At 47.0% G+C, this 19,738-nt stretch overlaps 1 protein-coding gene and 1 pseudogene across 2 annotated transcripts in view; one reads left to right on the forward strand and one right to left on the reverse strand.

Moving 5' to 3' along the window:
* Positions 1-19,738, forward strand: part of NHS (NHS actin remodeling regulator) — a 339,891-nt gene that overhangs the window by 79,993 nt on the left and 240,160 nt on the right. The gene's annotated exons all lie outside the window — the stretch shown is intronic.
* LOC122477231 lies at positions 1,232-19,687 on the reverse strand (annotated as a pseudogene).

The raw sequence follows: 19,738 nt of genomic DNA on the forward strand, positions 1-19,738 counted from the left end.
GACAAGTAGACTGTGTGTGGCTGAATGAGAGGGGCCTGTCTTTCCTTGATCCTGCCAGCTTGGTCCTGGACTTGAGCCATCCTAGCAATGGCCCTGATTTGTAACCGGGTTGGATGTTTCAAGAAGCTGTTATGAAAGCTGATTGGAGGACAGGAAAAATAGGGGTGGAGCAAGAAAGCTGTAAGACTGGGCTGGGCTTTTTGAGGATTCAGAAGTCCAGTTTTCTTTATCTCGTCACTTCTCAGGTTAACACTTTATAAGCTGATAGGGTCTTGTACTCCTGAGGGGCTCAGCTGTTGATGATGGCAATGATGATGAAGATAGTAATAATGATGATAATGCTAATAAAAATGAGTGCTCACTTAACAGCCACGTTCTATTTGCCAGGCACTGTTCTAAGTGCATGACATCAACGACCTTGGTCTTCACTCTAGTCCTTTGATGGGGGTTCTACTATCATCTGCAGTTCAGAGATGAAGAGGAAGCACAGAGAGGTTAAGTAATTTACCTGAAGACCCATAGCAAGCAAACTAGGGTTCAGAGCCAGGGACTATGGCATTTTGACTAGAGATAGATCTTGGGGAAAGCTCCCCTGGAGGCTTTGGACTCAAGTATGAAGAATACCATCACAGAAGAACCTTAGACTTCCAGCTTTAGGAGGTCAGGAACCACATATGTCATGCTCACTGGGATATCCAGCGCAGAATATTCTAGGCACAGTCCTTGTGCTTGTGCAGTGCTTGCTGATTCATTGATTTTTAAAAGCTTAACCAAGTTTTAGTCCATTTTTGTAACTTATATATTTTAGACAAAATCACATTAATAGCCTGAAATCAAAATCTTAAGTACAAAAATGATTATTTCCTGGGACCATTGGTTTTTGATAAGGTAGACAAATGTGCTGCCAGACATGAAACTTCGTTCCATGCAATTTCATGGATGAATGCCTACATTTGTGTTTCTTTGTTCACTCATTCATTCCATAAACATTCCACTGAGCATTTACTGTGCACCAGGCATTGTAGTAGGTGTTAAAAGCAGAAAGAGTAAGGTGAGGTCTTTGTCCACGAAGAGCTCCTGGATGGAGATATGTGCATTCATAGGTCAATGTTCATACACGTGTGTACACACGGATACCACTTTGGTCCAACCTTTCCCCTTATTTTCCCTCTCCTGCTGTCTGGGTCTTGCCTAAGGCTAAGACCTTCCATGTTTGTTTGTATTTTTTGATTGGGAAAATTCTTTTCTTTGGGGGTGTGGGCAGACGTCTAGTCTCAGAACTTCTGGAATTGCTTCTTGGTGCCAGCGGCCTTTGTGACTTTGAGCACGATGAAATGTACAGTCTCGCTCAAGGGCCGGTACTCGCCCACTGTGACGATGTCGCCTATCTGGACGTCCCCAAAGCAGGGGGACAGATGCACAGACATGATCCTGTGGTGTTTCTCAAAGCGGTTGTACTTTCAGATGTAGCAGAAGTACTCTCAGTGGATGAGTGGTCCTTTGCATCTTCGTCTTTGCCACTGCACCAGACAGAGTCCGCCCTTGGATGGAGACATTGCCAGTAAAGGGGCATTTCTCGTTAGTGTAGGTGCCCTCAGCCGCCTCCTTGGGTGGCTTGAAGCCCAGACCGATATTCTTGGACTATCGCAGGAGCTTCTCCTTGCTGGTTTCTCCAAGCAGGACCCTCTTCTTATTTTGAAAGGTGGTTGGCTGCTTTTGGTAGGCACGCTCAGTCTGAACGTCCGCCATCTTGCCGGCTGCCTGAAGAGGCTAAGACTTACCATGTTTTACGTGGGGTTACAATTTTGTTTAGTGCATGTTCGTGTGTGTACCTGTGTCTTCTGTTCAGTAAGGGATTATTAGCTACCTGAGGCGAGTTCCACTGCTAACCACCTTTGTGGCCTCTAGACCAGTGCCACTCCCTAAGTGTGGTCCATGAACCGGCAGCATTAGCATCGCTTGGGAGCTTATTAGGAATGCTGAACCCAGGCCTCACCCTCAACCCTACTGAATTTTAGTAGCTCTGGGGGTAGGGCCCAGGGATTTGTGTTCTGCCAGTTCTCCAGGTGATCCCAAGGCATGCTCAAGTTTGAGAAGCACTTCTAGGGCTGGAACCCAGGTCTTGTCACGTGTGGGTGCTTCATAAATAATCTTTGAATGATTGCATGCACATTGACATTGAGTGGGGGAAGTGGGTTGATCTTACTAGGTCTGGGCATCCCTCCAGGTATCCATTTTGCCAAGTCTGAGGAGGCCGTGGGGCGATGGAGTCATATTTCTTTCCCTCTCGAAAAATTTGGATGGACGCACTTAAATGGCTGGGAAGATAGTCTCCAACGGCATTGATGTGGGAAATGGTGAGCAACTGAGCGTGTGACCTGAAGGGAACAGAGTGAATGGGCCAGTTCCTAATGAATGCCCAGAGATAAAACAGGGAGAAGTGAGAACTCCATGCGGATGGTTTGGGGCAAGATGGGAAAGCCACAAGTTGGCAAGAATGGTATGCTTGGGACTCTAGTCTGTTTCAGGACTTATTAGAAATTAAAGCCTCCCTGTTCCTGCACATGTGGCAGAGCCTGTTTGTAAATCCATTTCCCTTTCCGTTTTCTCGAACTCTCTTCTGCCTCACCAGCTCCTCCCTTCTCTGTACCCAGGCGGGTATTGTTGTCCAGACTTTGAGCAGAGTTAAAGTTACCCTGTGGCATGACATTTGTCAAGGGCAGGGATGTTTGGGCTTCTGTGAGTAATCAGCAGCTGCTCTTTGGAGTCCCAGTTTTAAGGAATCTCCCTCCCTCAATAGTGTGATCGTTTCCTCCTCCCAACACCTCCCCTCACCGTCCCCCCCCAAAAAAAACCTTGCATAAGAGCAGTTGGCTCAATATAATAAAATACAGCTTGGCATCAGGAACTACATAAACAAGAGGCATTTAATAAACTGTGTAGCGTTTTGGCAGTTGCAGGGACGATAGCAGCCAAGGAGACACATATGGCTGGCTTAGCAGCATCCTGGACTCATGGGAAGAGGATCCCGGGTTTAGATCCCTGCGATGAGTGGTGGGGTGAACAAGGGGTTAGAAAGACTAGGGTGGACTCAGCGTCCTTGGGGACTCAGCCGTGCCCAGGTTTTCCTGAAAACAATGCTTATTTATTTGACACACCACTTATGTAGTGCTTGTTCTGGGCCAGGCATTCTTCTGTAAGCCCTTTACACTTTTTGTTTAAAGGTAGACTCTACACCCAACGTGGGGCTTGAACGCACAACCCTGAGATCAGGAGTCGCATGCTCTGCTTTCTGACTGAGCCAGCCAGGTGCCCCAGCCCTTCACACTTTCTTAAAGCAGCTTTATCGAGGTGTAATTTACATACCATACAGTTCACCTGTTTTGAGTGTACCATTCAGTGATTTGGGGTAAGTTTACAGAATGGTGCTGCCATTATCACCTTCCGATGGCAGAACATTTCTGTTACCTCTTGTGCCCAGTCAATCCCCAGTCCCACCCCCGCCCAGGCAGCCACCAACCTCCTTTCTGTGTCTCTCTGAATCTGCCTTTCCTGGAGATTTTATCTTTTGTGAAATATGGGGGTAATGTTTCTTTCACTGAGGATAATGTTTCTGAAGTCTGTTCGTTTTTATTGCCAAACCGTATTCTGTGCTCTAGATACAGTGCCTTACATGTATTACCTCAGTTCGTCCTCCTAACAACCTCATGAGATAGCTTCTTTTATTACCACGGAGGAAACTGAGGTACCGTTAGTAATTTGAAGGGTCATGGTTCAAACCCAGGCAGTGTGGCATTATTCTGTGTCCTTGGACCCTCTGGCTTGCGCTGCCTCTCCATGGGTACAAAATATGTATTCATTTCTAATTTGGCACATTTGATTTAGATAATGACCACTGCATTTCTAAACATGCATGGCTTAGTTTTATGCAATCTGATCAGATTTTCTTGAATGCCTAATTTGTGCCGGGAACTTTGCTGGGTGTTGTAAGGGATTGAGATGGGTTTCTCATTTCAAAGAATTTAGCGTTTTGTTCGGTCGACAAGACCCCGGTGCACATGATGTACATCCTCTAGGGCCATGTGGGATAGACGTGGTCTAAATCCTAAATGCATACTCCAGGTGTAGCAAGTCAACAAGAAGAGGTTGATGTCAGTGAGAAGAGCTGAGGAAAAGTTTTCAGAGGAGTTGGCCTTGAGCCACTTCTAGCCCCTTGGCCTCATCAGTCCCCAGTTGCATGAGTAGAAGCTTGTAGTTGTTGAGAGCCTGCCCTATGTCTTAATGTCCCTTCCACCCACAGAGCTTTTGGCTTGTTATGTTCCGGCTTCTAGATTCCATCTGTGTGTCTATAATTATACAAAGAAGCTTTTCCTCTTAAGCTGTTTTTAATAGAAATGTCTTGAGGGGGTTTTGCTCTCTTTAGAAAAACTAGTTAGCCAAGGCACAGGGCTTCGTGTGTGTGTGTGTGTGTGTGTGTGTGTGTGTATTTTAAAATGCCTTATAACATTCATTTCTTGGGCTGGCCACAGAAATCTGGCAGATAAGCATTCAGGAATTAGAATGGTACACGGAACTGTACTTTAGACTCTAGAAGGCCTGGTTTAGGTAGCTTGTGCTGTGTAACAAACCACCCCAAAACTTAACGGCTTAAAACAACAACCATTCATTTGGCTCGCAGTTCTGTGGGTTGGCTGTGTAGTTTTTCAGCTCTGGGCCGGTTGAGCTAACCTGTGTTGGGCTTGCGTATACATCTGTGGCCAGCAGGCAGGTTAGCCGGTGGCTGGGACGAGTCTGGCTGTTAGCAAGCTGTTAGGGCACAGCTGTTGGCTAGAGTGCCTTAGTTCTCTTCCGTGTGACCTCTTATCCTCTAGCAGGCTAGCTTGGGCTCGTTCACAAGACAGAGGGCTCCCCAGAGCAGCAACAGGGGGCAAGCCCCAGTTCCCAAGCACTTTCCCAAGCCTCTGCTGTATTATGCTTCCTGACGGTCCGTTGGCCAAAGCAAGTTACGCGACCAGCTCCAGTTCAAGGAGTGGGGAAATCAACTCTACCGGTTGATGGGAAATCTGCTATGCCGTGTCGCAATCTGCCGGGAGAGGAAGAATCTGTGGCTACTTTAATAATCATCCACAAAGTCAGAGTGTGTAATGGCAATAAGGTCGGCCAGCATCTGTTAAAGGCTTACAAGCTGCAGGTACTGTTAGAAATATTTTGTAGATGGATCTTCAGTCACTGAAGCCCTGAGCGCTAGGAGTTACTGTCCCCTCATATTTCGCAGGAACACCTTCGTCCCCGAGAGAGGTTAAGCAGCTTGCCCAGGGACACACGACCAGTGAGACGCAGCCCCAGGATTTTCACCCAGGGAGTCTGGCCCTAGAGCCTGGGGGCTTTCAACCACTGTGCTGTCTTGCCCATCACAGACAGTGAAATTTAATTGATGTGCCGCCTAACTGCAGGAATAAGACGGGCGTGTACGAACATGTATTGAAGACTTAGGATGTGCCTGGCGCTGTTCCAGGCACTTTACACACATTGTGGCATTCCATTCCCACAGCAGTCTGATCCATGGAGGACTGCTTTTATCCCTGTTTTACCGGTGAGGAAACCAAAGCTCCAAGACTTCCTATAAGTAAGTTACCCGTCCAAGGTTGCACAGCTCATACACGGGCAAGCTAAGACTTAAGTCCAGGTCTGGAGAGTTGGTGTCGCCAGCTAGTTCACAACATCATTTCACCCATCTGGACTTTATTTTGCGGTCTCTGTGTATGGTGGGGGGGGGGGGTCGGGGAAGGGGGATCTGGGAACTCTCGAGAACATAGATGGTACTAAAAGAAAAAGGCAAAAAGGACATCGAGAGATGCAGCTATAGAGTTGTCGTCACAGAGCCCATGCATTTGCCGGGGGGACGGCTGTTTGCTGTCCCCACCCTGTCAGGCACCGTCCATGTGGTTTTCTTAGGAAAAATGGTTAGGTTCTGTTCCTATACTCTATTGATCAGGGGAGGGAATTAAATAATATAACTTGGAAACATTGCCGTAGATGACGATGGTGGTGATGATGGTGATGATATTCATGTTTCTCAGATGTAACACCTCATACCCTCAGATGCCACATAAATGCCATTATTGAAACCGATATTCTAGAGTTGCAGTGGTCTCTTGGGGTCCCTGGCTTTTCATATTTTTGGCCACCTCCTGCATCCCCAAGAGCCCTCACTCTTCTTCATTTGGAATTACACTAACCCTGCAGAAACCAAGAACCAAAAATATGAAAAGCCAGGGACCCCAGGAGACCACTGCAACCCTAGAGTATCGGAGTCAGTGCATGACTATCAGAAGCCATAACTACCAAATCTGTCCTGGATTGACCAGTACCCTGAAATGAGTCCCCACCTGCACATCCCTCCCCTCGGAGTTCAGGGATGGAGAACGACTCCAGTCTCTGAAGCACCCTTGAGTTCAGGTAATACAAGGAAAATGAAGATGATGGGAGACGTGTTTGTTCTGGATTTCTCAGGTTGCTCCAACAGTCAGGTGCAAGGAGCAACTTGGAAGATCCAAGTCCCATGGTCCACTGGAAAATGTCCCACCGCAGTGCTCAGCTAAAAGGATCTGTCCTCTCTTTGTCCCACCATTGTCCTCCCTTACTTTGAGAGCAATTTCAGGAAAATACTAGCACAAAATGCCCCAAGTTCTCACATGTATTAGGGTCTCCTTTTAGACCAGAGGCAGCCATGTCATGGTGGCAGTGAATCTGTGGACACAGAAGAGTAGGGGGTGTGAGTTGGTGGGGAGAGCCACCTGTGTGGCAATACCAGCCTGCCAAAGCAAGGCAGCCATAGTCTCTGATGCTCTGGCCGGCAATATTTGGACACTGGTGTTATGTTTGCAAAATGCCTTCAATTCCAGGGAAGACAGATGTAGAACAGAAGATGGGAAGTTGCCACCCAGTTGTGAGGGCATGCTCCGTGGCCAGCTGGTCACTGATGCACACATGTGTGCTCGCGAGGGTGCTGGGATAGCTGTGATCCATGTTTCAAGGTCAGGTGGCTTGAGTGGTTACAAAAAGGTGTCTGGGGTGCAGAGGTTGACCAGGACTCAGACTCAGGAGCTTTGGGGTGCATTTGGCGACAGTGCAATGATACTGCAGAGTGAGTAAATGATGCGGTTGACCGCTCCACTCATAAAAGTCCTCGGAAATGCCCCAAAGCAAAAAATATGGAAGGAATTAAAGTAGCACTTTGGAGGCCTCCATTGAAATTTCTTTTCTGTGTGTCATATGTGGTCAAGACAGCAGCAGACAGCATGAAAGGAAAGGGCTCTCTGTGCCCTTGTCAGCGTGGGGCTCTGATGGGGGTGAGGTTGTTCATTGTTAATACTTGTAATGGTATTTGTGGAGTGGAAGAAAAAAATGAGATTCCCTTCGGCTAATTTCTCAGATTGCTGGAGTAGTATATGAAGGGGCAAGAATAGGGTTGCATGCGTCTCAGAAGAATCTGTTCTTCCAGGAAAAAGGAAAAAGAAAAGTACTCACTACACAGTGGAACCCAGGATATAGGAGAGCGTTCGCTTTTTCTGGAAATACACCATTTTTGTGTGTGCTTTTGTTTTCCACCTTTTCGTATGTTTATGTGCAGCAATATTCATTTGTCCCTTTGTTTCATTTTGTTTTGTTTGTTTGTTTTAGCCTCATCGGCTTTTTAAAGCATCAGGTTCTTCAGTGGGTGCTGCTGATTTATCGTGGGTAACATCCCACGTGCCAAGGCTGTTCCCTATATGTTTCCTGGTGGGGTTCAAATCTGGCTGGGTGCTTAGCCAGTGGTACCCTCCAGGCCCCAAGGGAAGCAGCCTTCTGTCCGTCCATTTTGCAGGTCGCCCTCCTGTCCTGGCGGACATCATCTTCACTTTATTGACTGGTGAGAGAACGGCGGTGGGGTGGGCAGGCGGGCGAGGCTGGGAAGGGGGAGATAGAGATACCATATGGAAGTGGTTGGAAAACAGATGGGGGAAGTCTGGAGAAACCCAATTTGTTGTCTTCAGGTATTTTAAGGAATGTCTTAATATTAGGGCGTTAGGATTTCAGTGCCCAGGACACTGACACAAAGCAACGTCCCAGGTAGGATTGGCATATAACTCAACACCGAACAATGATGTTTACTCCAGGGCTCATCAGTCAATGGAAAACCCAGGTCTGTGTCTTGAGCAGGTTTTCAGTACAAGGAGTTGGCCAGGGCTGGGGTAGTCAAGCACCTACCTCTTAGTGGAAAGAAAAGAGTCTGAAAATAATCTCATTGTAATCTTGTCAACAAGAAAATGGATAGGAGGAACAGAAAGTTCCTTGGCATCTCTGGGGAGGAAGCCATTGCCAGGAGATCTGTTATCCACTGTCAGAGTCCTAACGTCTCATTTTTTATGATCATCTCTGGTCAGCGGGGGGTTGATGCAATCTGAAAACCTAGACCTTCCTGTCCCGGGCGATGTTCCCATCCAACTTTTATGCTATTGACTGTACCGTTAGAGGTGACAGAAGATGAGTGATGTGTTTGATGTCACGATGTGAGAAACTGGGCACTCTCTTAGTAGGTTCCTTTCGTAGGCTTCTGTTGAAGAAGTCAGATTTGCAGTCCCGTGTAAGCGCTGAATGTGTCCTCAAACCAGCCGTTAATGTGCAGTGGCCAGCACCCTCTGGGCTCAGCGTCTAGTCCCGGGGTGGGACCTGAGAAACTCTGGTCCTCAGGCATGGTGAGATGGAGGGACAGCCCTGGGGCTCCAGCCACACTCCTAATCCAGTGCTCTCTTCTCCATTGTTTGATCCCTGGCTCGTCTCGTCCCCTACTTCCCTCGATGCTCCTAATGAACCACCCTGGTCCTTTGAAGCTGCCTTTTCCTTCTTTTAAACTGTGACAGAAGACACAGAAAAGTACTTACTTTTATTTACAACAAGGGGACACATCTAGTTTCCCCCAAACGCTTGCTCTTTCCTTTCAGTGTCAAACATACGGTTTCATCTCTGGTTTCATTTCAGACTCAACACATGAACTTAAATAAGGCCACGCTATTATAAGAGTTGGGTGTTTGGGGCTCCTACTACTTACTTAAGGACTTTTTCTTGAGGGTGTGGGTCATCAAGGGGTGATGTCACCTTTCCTAGTGATTTGAGTTAGATTTTAGGTTACCATTCTTCCAAATGATAATACCACCACTTCTTAAAAAAAATTTTTTTTAACGTTTATTTATTTTTGAGACAGAGAGAGACACAGCATGAACGGGGGAGGGGCAGAGAGAGAGGGAGACACAGAATCGGAAGCAGGCTCCAGGCTCCGAGCCGTCAGCCCAGAGCCCGACGCGGGGCTCGAACTCGCGGACCGCGAGATCGTGACCTGAGCTGAAGTCGGACGCTCAGCCCACTGAGCCACCCAGGTGCCCCAATAATCCCACCAATTCTAATTGAACATATTTTTAGAACCTGAATTTTCTTTCTTTCTTTTTTAATGTTTATTTATTTTGAGAGAGAGAGAGTGCATACATGTGAGCAGGGCAGAGCCAGAGAGAGAGAGAGAGAGAGAGAGAGAGAGAGAGAGAGAGAACCCCAAGCAGGCTCTGAGTTATCAGCATAGAGCCTGACGTGGGGCTCGATCCCACAACCATGAGTTCTTGACCTGAGGTGAAATCAAGAGTTGGACGCTTAACTGACTAAGCCTCCCAGGCTCCCCTCTCTCTCTCTCTCTGTCAAATTAAAAAGAACAAAAGAATTCTTGGTGAGGCCAAACTCTGATGGTAACTAGACCTTTGTGTGATCCCTGGTTTTGGCCCCATAGGCAGGAAATCCCTCTCCCAAAATCCCTTCCCGTGGCGCCCTGAAGCAGTGAGCCCCCTCCCTGAGACGCACTCCCTGTTCTCCTGGGCCCACACTGTATAAGGCTGACCCTGCCAAAGGCTCACCCCTCAAGCTGCAACAGGCAGGCTTTTAAAGTATTTTACAAACTACAATGGACGGTGAAGAGCCTCATTGTTTTGGGTGTCATGGTGAGCTTATTCCTTACCTTTTTTTTTTTTTTTTTTCTAACCCTGGCAAATAGCTCTCCAGGAGAAACCAGCAGTGGCTGTGGTAGGTGAGAAGCGTAAACGAATTCCATGCCGTGTCCAGAAATTGCATGGCTTTGTTTCCTTTGTCTGTTACAGTGGATGAGTGTGTCCACTTTTATATGCTGGTAATACAAGCAGAAACAGTCCGTTCCCAAATGCCCGAGGTGGGAGGGTAAGAGATAAAAATCACTATGGTGATTTATATTAATGTGTTCAGATCCACAAATTTGTTCTCCCCATCAAGAGTCCATAAGTGTATTTCACATGCTTTTTATTAATTAAAAAAAAAATCTAATTAAGTTGGAACCTTAGCCCTTATCAACGACATGACATGCTTTTCCTTCCATGTTGTAGGCCAGCTTCACCCCCATATCACAGAGCTGATCATCTGATCTTTCAGAAACACTTCTGGTTAAGAAAAAAACCTTGTGTGGTTTCTCATTCATTTGGGGTTTTTTTTCTTTTCTTTCCGTTTTTTTTTTTTTTTTTCTTTTCTGCTAAAATCCAGGCTATCCAATTATTGGGTAAAGAGCCAATTAAGTAATTAATTAGGAATTTAATTTCTTTATTTAAAAATTGTTTAATCTTTTATTTATTTTTGAGAGAGTCAGAGAGACAGACAGAGTGTGAGCGGGGGAGGAACAGAGAGAGAGGGAGACACGGAATCCGAAGCAGGCTCCAGGCTCCGAGATTTCAGCACGGAGCCCGATGCGGGGCTCGAACCCATGAACCGTGAGATCATAACCGGAGCCGAAGTCGGACACTTAACTGGCTGAGCCACCCAGGCACCCCTCCAACACATTTTTAAATTGAAGTATAACATGGGCGTGAAGAGGTGTAGCACAGTCAGTTGTACAGCGTGATGAATCGTTCCAAGCTGAAGACAGAACAAGAAACAGAACATCACCAACACCGCAGAAGCCCTTCTTGTCTCTATGTAGCCCAGCCCCAGGACAACCACTGTCCCGACTTGTCACACCATAGAGTAACTTTGCTTGTTTTCCACGCTTGATATAAGTGGAATCATACACGATGTGCCTTTTTGTATCTGGCCTCTTTTGCTCAACAGATGCTTGGGAGATTCGCCCCTGTCATGATGTATGGGCCTGGCTCATTAAGTCACATGTAATTCCATTGTAATAAGGAATGCAGTATAGGCCACAATACATTTATTTACATTTACAACACATTTATTTATCCTGTCTATTGTACACAGGCATTTGGGTATTTCCTGGTTTGGGGCTATTACTAACAGTGCTTCTGCGAACATTGTTGTACGTGACTTTTGGAGAACATGTGTTTGTATTTCTCTTGGCTATATATCCGAGAGAGGAAATTCTGGATCATTCAAGAGAGACTATTTAGCCAGAAATCTTGTTTTGTTTCTGTCCCTCATCTTATACACATGAAGGTAGTTATGGGATTTTAGGACTGGAGGGGGCCTCACAGAATGTCTATCTAGCTGGTGTTTTCCTGATTCTGCCTCACCTCGCTCTAGGAGCTCAGGGGGCTTTGCTGAGGGGAGCGCAGAGCTTGGGTGGGGCTTTGGGGCTCTCTGCCTTTGACTGGAACAGCGCCCCTCTTATCTGCCTTGTAGACAGTGTTGGAGTTCCGCACAAGATTTTGTTTTCAGAATGAGTTCTGTAGTCAAAGAAAGAAAGAAAAAAAAAGAATGTTGAAAACAGGTGATTTAAGTTTATTGTCTTCACTTGAGAGGAGAAAACAGGCCTATGTGGCCAACCTCCGGAGGCCGATGCACCTGGACGGTGCCGGTCCTTTACGGGTGTCACTTTGCTCAGTCCTCACATCGACCCTACAAGGCAGCCGTGTCCTCATCCCTACTTTACAACCGGGGAAACTGAGGGGTAAAGTGGGTAGGTGACATTCCTGAGGACACACATATATAGAAGAGACAGAGCTGAACTCAGGCATTCTGACGCCAGGGCTTCACTCCTTAATTATCCCAACTAGAATATTCTGCCCCCACGCACTGTCCATTTCACCATCTCTCACAGACGGTCAAGGGCCTGCGTGATACATTATGGTGACAGTGGTTGATCCTTTTGGTCCAAATTTTTGTTTCCCTGGTAAAGCCCAAGAAGCCCCTGTGTAATAGGCCCAAATTAAAATGATCCCCCCTCTCCTCTCTTTTCCACTAAGTCCATTTCAGAGCAGAATTTAACCCTTTGTATTTCCCCCTTCCACATGAATCCTCTGTGATTATTGCTGGGAACCTGTGGGATAAGCATGATAAGGATTACTAGCCCTTATTTTGTCGTTCTTTCTGCTCAGATTCCTCCAACTTCCTCACTGTGCTCTAGCCACCCTGGCCTTCTTAATATGCCCCGGGACCTTTGCACTTGTTGTTCTGTCTAGGTGGAATTTTCTTTCCTCCATGTTCTCATGGCTTGCTTTCTCATTCCCTTCAGGGCTCTGCTCAAAGTCACCTGATGGAAAGAAGCCTTCTTTGACCTCTGTCTATAAAATTACCTCTTCATCACTTTCCACTTCCTGGCCTGCTATACTTTTCTTTAAGGTACATCTGCTACCTGGTACATGATATTTTGATTTGCCTTGTTTATTTTATATCCATTAACAGGCAAAGTAGGCTTCGGATGGTCTGGGGGGTTTTTGCTCTTTGTGTATCTCTGGCACATCAACAAATATTGAATGAATGAATGGGGGGATGAATGAATGAATGAATGAATGAAACTGGCCTTAAAATTCAGAAAATTGATACCCAACTAGGGTAGCTGGAACTAGTATTTAATGGGGGAAACTTTTAGGTGCTGTACCCTTTAACATTTCCAGTATTATTTATTTTTGTATTCTCTCTTTGTTTCTTGATTATTCTTGCCAGAGGTTTATCTTTTCATTAGCCTTTTCAAAGAACCAGCTTTTGGTTTTGTTGAGCCTTTTATTTTATGCCTTTCTTCTTGTTCAGCTCTATATTTATTTACTTTGGTTTGTATGTATCTGTTTTATCTTTGCACATTAAAGATTGTTTGAGAGCTGAGACCATATCCAACCACAGCTATGACGAGGCCTGCTGACTAGATTAGATCTTTGAAGCTCTGTGTCTGGGAACCCGTGGGTTAGACCCCTCCTTATCCTGCCCTCCCAGTTTTGCATGCGCCACTAGGGTAGAAAAGAGCAACATTTACATTAAAAAAATAGATTATCCAATTCTCATTTAAAACAAGCTATTTTCAAACAACATTTCTTTTCTCTCTCTCTCTCTCTCTCTCTCTTTTTTTTTTTTTTTGAGAGAAAGAGAGAGAGCAGGGGAGAGGGACAGAGGGAGAAAGAGAGAGGATCTTAAGCAGGCTCAATGCTCAGTGCAGAGCCCAACACGGGGCTTGACCCCACAACCCTGGGATCATGACCTGAACTGAAATCAAGAGTCAGACGTTCAACCAACTGAGCTACCCAGTTGCCCCCAAACAACACTTCAGTTGCTATGGATTGGTTTCTAACCTTTGAATATGACTGCTGTTATACTCTCATTTATTAATTGCTGTCTAACAAATGTCTTCTATCGTTTCCAGTGTTACTTATATTATTTTACTGCTGTAATTAAAACCATGGGGAAATGAAGGTTACACTAGAATGAAAAGGTTCAAACCACATTTTGGGGCTTATTTTTTTTTCTCTGGGTCTAAGTGAAATCTGTGTTAGAATAACAAGACAGAAAATCTCCATCATTAGGAAATTAGCAGAGTCGCAAACTGTAAGAAGGTACGTCACTATGGGATTCTTCTCCTGGTGCGTGTATAAGCCAGGAGGAAATAAAGCCTTCGTGATCAAGGAGAATCTGGCGGTGGACCTTCAGACCTTCCGGGATGGGAATGTGTGCTTGGGGGGCAGGGAAGGGATTGATGACAGCTTAATATCTAGTTAAAGCACTTAACCTCTGGGGTGAAACCTTAGTCCAGAGAACACTGGATGGTTTCACAGCAAGATGTTATCTGATGAACCCCCCGCCCTATCGAATGGTGGAGAAGTGATCGTAAATTTGTTCAGAGATCCTCGTGGCTCATTTTGGCTTTGGTTTGCAATCCGATAGGCTTGATTTTCCCAGGGAGTCTCCTGATGCTATGTCCCCTTGTGTTAAGATCAAGGCATTTAGTTGGTATGTGAAATGTGATCAGGGAAAGCATCGAGGATTCTGCGTGTTGGGGGGATTGTCTCTGACTTGAGGGGAGATCAGGGGCAAGAAGGAAAGGGAAAGGGAAAGGGGGAGACCGAGATGAAGAGCAACAGTGGAAGTAGAGCAACAGACAATTTGGGCGTTGGGGATAATGAAAAAGCAGATCTGCCTTGCCCTCTTAAAGGCGAAAATTTCACCCGGTCCAGTTTCTCAGTCTCCCGCCATTGAAGTCCACAGTGAGAAATGAATCGATTTCTGATGTTCCTTCCAGCTGGAACCCCCTTTGGTTCTAAATGCATGAAAGGCATTTTCTGCAAAGCAGGACAGCTTTCAACATACCTTAAGAGGTCAGAAGTCAGTGATTATCTCCAAGTACTGTTCAGCTGTGAACACAGGAATTGTTCCCTGCAAATCCCGTGTCCAGAGGCTTTGGGTTCAGTTGGTATACCATCAGAGACCCAGGATAAGGCACTCTGAGGATTCTGGTGGGGGTCCTTCCTGGATTCTTTGGTCCCCAAGGACACTGGTCCAGTGGAATGGTGTAGCCACTACATGCAGAACAGTTGTCACCGCAGAGTCCCTCAATGTGTGATGCCAAAGGCATGTTTTCTTTTAGCAAGTGGAGTTCAAGTTCCAGACAGCAGCCGGAGCAGGAGGAAAAGGTTTAGAGTCTACCTTTTAAAAAAATGTGTCAAAGGAACAGAGACCATGTATCAGGTATAAGTTTGAGTAAGGGAGATTGAAATTTTCCAGCGATACTCCGCGAGTGAAAAGTTTGAAAGGAAACACACATGATTTACTTACCACAGTATATCAAGAATATCCAGCCAAGCCAGGAAACACGAGTGTGGCAGTAAAATCATGATAGATACCAGAAAATGAGAACCCAACCTACTAAGTGGTGGGAAAGAATAAGTAGTGGGAGATGGAATTCTTTTTAAGGAGACCATATAGAAATAAGTGTAGTGTGCTTGAAGAGTGGCCCATTTATATTGGAAGCTCTCTTTTGACGTATATGCACAAAAGAGATCACCGAGAGGGAGGTCACTTCTTCCCATCGGAAGAGTGGGCTGATTGGTTGTTTTTTTGTTTTTTTGGGTTTTTTTTTTTTTTGGTTCTCAAGTAAATAACCAGTTTATTATCAACCCAGAATATTCAGTTGTCAAGAACTCTTAAGGCTGTGCCCTTCAATATGGCGGCCACTAGCCACTAGTGGCTACTGGATACTTGAAATGTGGCTAGTGTGATTGATGAGCTGATTTTTAAATTTAATTTAAGTAAGTTTAAATTTAAAAACTGATCCTTGGCTGGGCTGTCGGAAAAGTCTTAGCATGTTTGTGGCAACTTCAGCGTCGTGAATGTACTTTCCGACCATCTATTTCATGAAATCTAAACACAGATCAAGTATTTCTGATAAAAATTTACCACCCAAATCGAGACGCCTTTAGGTGTACACACACACACACACACACACACACGGGATTTCAAAGACTTCATATGAACTGGGGTCTAAGGAAAATCCCTCTAGCCTCTGTGGGGCTCAAAGTTGTTCCTGCTCCTTCCTTCTGGTCCCCGAATCCATCCACTTGGTGATTTATCTCACGCGAATCTTGTGTGCTGAGAGAGCTAGGTTTTGCTGAACCCCGCCGTGTTCTGTCTAAGCCTTGAGCTCAGTGAAGAATCTAGTTGGTAAATGGTTTCAGGACAGTGTGCTTGTGTACACGAAGCTTACTGGGAGTGCCTGTGGGATCAACACAGGAGCGAGGGAGGTAGCATCAGGCGGCGAGGAGTTGATCTGCCCTGCAGCACAACAGATCCCTTGGCTCTGGAGGTGAGCTGGTCCTTTAGAGTGGTCCCAAATTGAGGGAAGGAGGTTGGGGCTTTGTGTCCTCCAAATGGCTCGTCTTTTTTAAAAAATATTTATTTCTTTATTTTTGAGAGTGACTGAGAGAGGGTGCTCATGCGAGTGGGGGAGGGGCAGAGAGAGAGAAAGAGAGAGAGGGGGAGAGAGAATCTCAAGCAGACTCCACACTCTCAGCCGGGCAGGGGGTTCGATCTCACAAATCGTGGGAGCATGACCTGAGCCGCAATCAATCAGATGCTTAGCTGACTGAGCCACCCTGGTGCCCCATCCAAACGACCAGTCTTTCAATGCAGGCTGCCCCTAGTTGGGGGACCGAGCCTTGAGGGAGGCAGCTCCCTTCCACAGAAGGCAGTGCTCAGAGGAGGAAACACCTGTGAGCCCTCAGCAGCCGGGGAGTGCTCCCGGGGAGAGGAGTCCTTCAGTCTAGAGTGGGGTGTTTGGATAGTAGACTACAGCCTCTACTATGGCATGTCGATCTTGCTCTAACCATCAGTCGCCAGCCCGACTCAGATATGCAGAACCTTTGAAACAGACCATCTCAGACCCGGAATGACCCATAATTTCTAGAACACAGGAAGATTAAGAGACGGGGAGAAGAGAGAAGACAGGAGAGGAAGAATAGAAGGACGGATCAATGTGGCACAGCCACTCATAAATCCCCCGATGTTACAGACAAGCAGAGAGCTGTTTTATGCTCCTCTAGTTTCTGAATTGGGCTGAAGCCACGGCCCAGCAGCCATTCAGAAATGTGGGGCAGGAGGGGCCACAAGGGAGCTGGTTTGGGAACAGATACCCTGCCCCGATCAATTTAGAAAGAAGTCAGCACTCTCAGAGCAGACTCGTAGTCCACTGGCGAATGAATGTCACTCAGATAACAAGCCAGGACAGAGAGCAGGTCCCGGCCCCCCGTTCCTCCAGAAAGTGATCTACAGTTGCTGTAGAGGAAATAAGAGCTTGGTAGCCGCCTGATCCCTGAGAGCCTGACTCTGCTTCTTCTCTGTGTGTCTGTCTGTTCATCCATTTGACTGTCACGTCCCATTTGCTCTTTTGTCCTTCAGGCCAAGTTTACATCTTGGTACTACTTCCCAAGAATCTCCCCTGCCTATTTGTAAGCACTGATTAATCAGAGATGCCCAACAGCCTGTGATGATTGGACAGGAGCATTTTCCCATAAGCCTCTTCTCCGGCCAGTTATCTGTAGTCTGACAGCTGTGGGTGTCACACGTGTCTGTGCCCAGGGTGCACATGCTCCGTCACATACACACCCCTCTCAAGGCACGTCAGTGCACGCTGGGCCAACCCTGCCCTTGGCCACCTCATTTCCTTTCCTTCCCCCGCTTTGTCCCTTCCTGTCTCCAGCCGCCTTGCTCTTGGCCTCTCATTTCATGCTGCCTCTGAGAGAGAAATCTCATTATTTCTGATTTAGGGGCTCCCGTGCCCTCCCCTGCTACGTGTCATGCCCGTTGCCAGCTTGTTACAACATCACAAGAGAATTCAGAGCCCTGGTTTATCCGCCGGAGGGGATGGGGGTGGGACTGAGAAAGGGAGTGAAGGGGGAGGGTTGGCAGGGAAGGGCTGCAGTGTTTAGAACTGTGATAGCTGCAGGATGCTTGCGTTGGTTGGGTTAGGCCATGTGAAAAATGGTGTGCGTTTTCTCAGAAGCCTAAAGAAGCAGCAGGGCAGCTTTTGTGTATTTAATTTAACTTAACTTAATTTTTTAAGTTTATATATTTATTTTGAGAGAGAGAAGAGAGCAAGCAGGGGAGGGGCGGAGAGAGAACCCCAAGCAGGCTCCACGCTGTCAGCGCGGAACCCGATGTGGGACTCGAACCCACGAACCGTGAGATGACGACCTGAGCCGAAGTCAGATGCTCAGCTGACTGAGCCATCCAGGCGCCCCTGTATATTTCATTTTAAAGATAGGCTGGAGACATGCCACTGGGGCTCAGGACAGCTGTTGAGGAAAGCTGTCACGGGCTTTTTAATCCCCCGTCTTCTCCTCCTGGAGTGTGGTAAGTGGTGATGATGGCCATGTGGTTTATAATTTAACAGCCTTTGTAAGTCCCTCTCTGCCCCATCCATTGGGCCGGGGGCAGGAGTTGGACATCTTCCGTGCGACACGTGGGTTTGGCACATAGTGGGGGCCCGGGGAATGTTCCCTCCGTGTGTAATCAGCTGGGTCTCTCGGCTGCTTTCACTTCAGTTCCCCCAGAAACAGACCCTGAGACAATGAGCCAAGTGTGGGTGGTTTCTTTGGGGGATTCAGGAACACTAGCAGGTGATGAGGATATGATACCGGAAAGGGGAAAGCCAATAAAGGGACATTTAGTGAGCTTAATCCTACGGGAGAATTATCCCACCCAAGAGGCAAGGGAGCCTGGAGAATTTATACTCCGACCAAGTCATTGGTTGACAAATATTTATTGAGCTGCTCCGATGTTCCTGGCACCGTTATAGTATTGAGGGCACAGTAATAAACAGAACGCATACGAATCTCTGCCCTCAGAGAACTTGCTGTCTAGGAAGGAGACGAGACCATGAAGCAACCAACAGAAACAAAATATGTTAGTCGTAGAGCCTGGTAAGTGGTGACAATGCCGTGAAAAAAATAAAGCTGGAGGATAAGGATTGCTGAGGGTGCCATATTAAGTCAGGCAGTCAGCGAAGGCCTCAGTGAGGAGCTGAGCATGTGCGGAAAACCTGGCAGGAATGAATCGCGTGGCTATCTGGGAGAAAAAAAAAAAATCCCGCCAGAGGAAATACTAAGTGCAGAGGTCCCGAGGCAGGAGCGTGTGTCTGGCATGTTCACTGGCAAGGAGAACTGCAAGGAGGCCTTGCTGTGGTGTGGGTAGAGCAGAGTGGGCGAGGCGCGAGGTGGTGAGAGGTGACCTCAGAGAGCTCATAAGGTGGGGCGACACTGCAGATTGTGCCGGACCTTGTGAGTGCGTGTAGGTCCCTCGCCTTTTACTCTCAATGGGATGGGGAGTCCCTGGAGGGCTTCTAACAAAGACGGGACACGTTGGGGCTTCTTTTGCTGTGTTGGGGACATGCCAAGGCAGGGCCGGGGTGCATGGAAGCAGGGAGACCTGTGAGGAAGCACATCTTCTAAGGTCTTCCACTTTGCTTCGTAATGAGTGAATAAAACACGAGAGTGGGAATGGGCCTCGTCAGGCCTGCAGGTGGAACTGGCTCAATGCGGCTCTGCTCTCTGATGGCTAAGACAGCTCAGAAAACCAGCTGAGCTTTAAGGGAAGGAGAAGTAGCCTCACCTCTTGATGGTAGGAGCTACAAAGTCACTTTGCGTGGGGGTGTGGATACAGGAAGGGAAATTCTTGTGGCCGTTGTTGCAAGTAGTCCACCATGGCAAACACTGTCAAAGTGAACTTCCGATATCCCTGTTCGTAAAACATCCTTGGGCCACCCCACCTCGTATTGCGGAGTAAAATTGAAGGTTCGGGAGAGGTGCCATTTCCATCTTAGATCATGGCGACCATTGATGCGGGCGGGTATGCGTCTTCCAACTAGAGATGGGGGGAACAGATCGGAAAAGCACTTCCACTTGACTGTTCTGCTCCTTTTAAACCTGTTACCATGTCCTTTTATCAGCTTCCTTTTTCCCTTCTCCTTACTGCCTCTTCTGGC

The sequence above is a fragment of the Prionailurus bengalensis genome, chromosome X (genome assembly GCF_016509475.1).
Source record: "Prionailurus bengalensis isolate Pbe53 chromosome X, Fcat_Pben_1.1_paternal_pri, whole genome shotgun sequence".
NCBI lineage: Eukaryota > Metazoa > Chordata > Mammalia > Carnivora > Felidae > Prionailurus > Prionailurus bengalensis.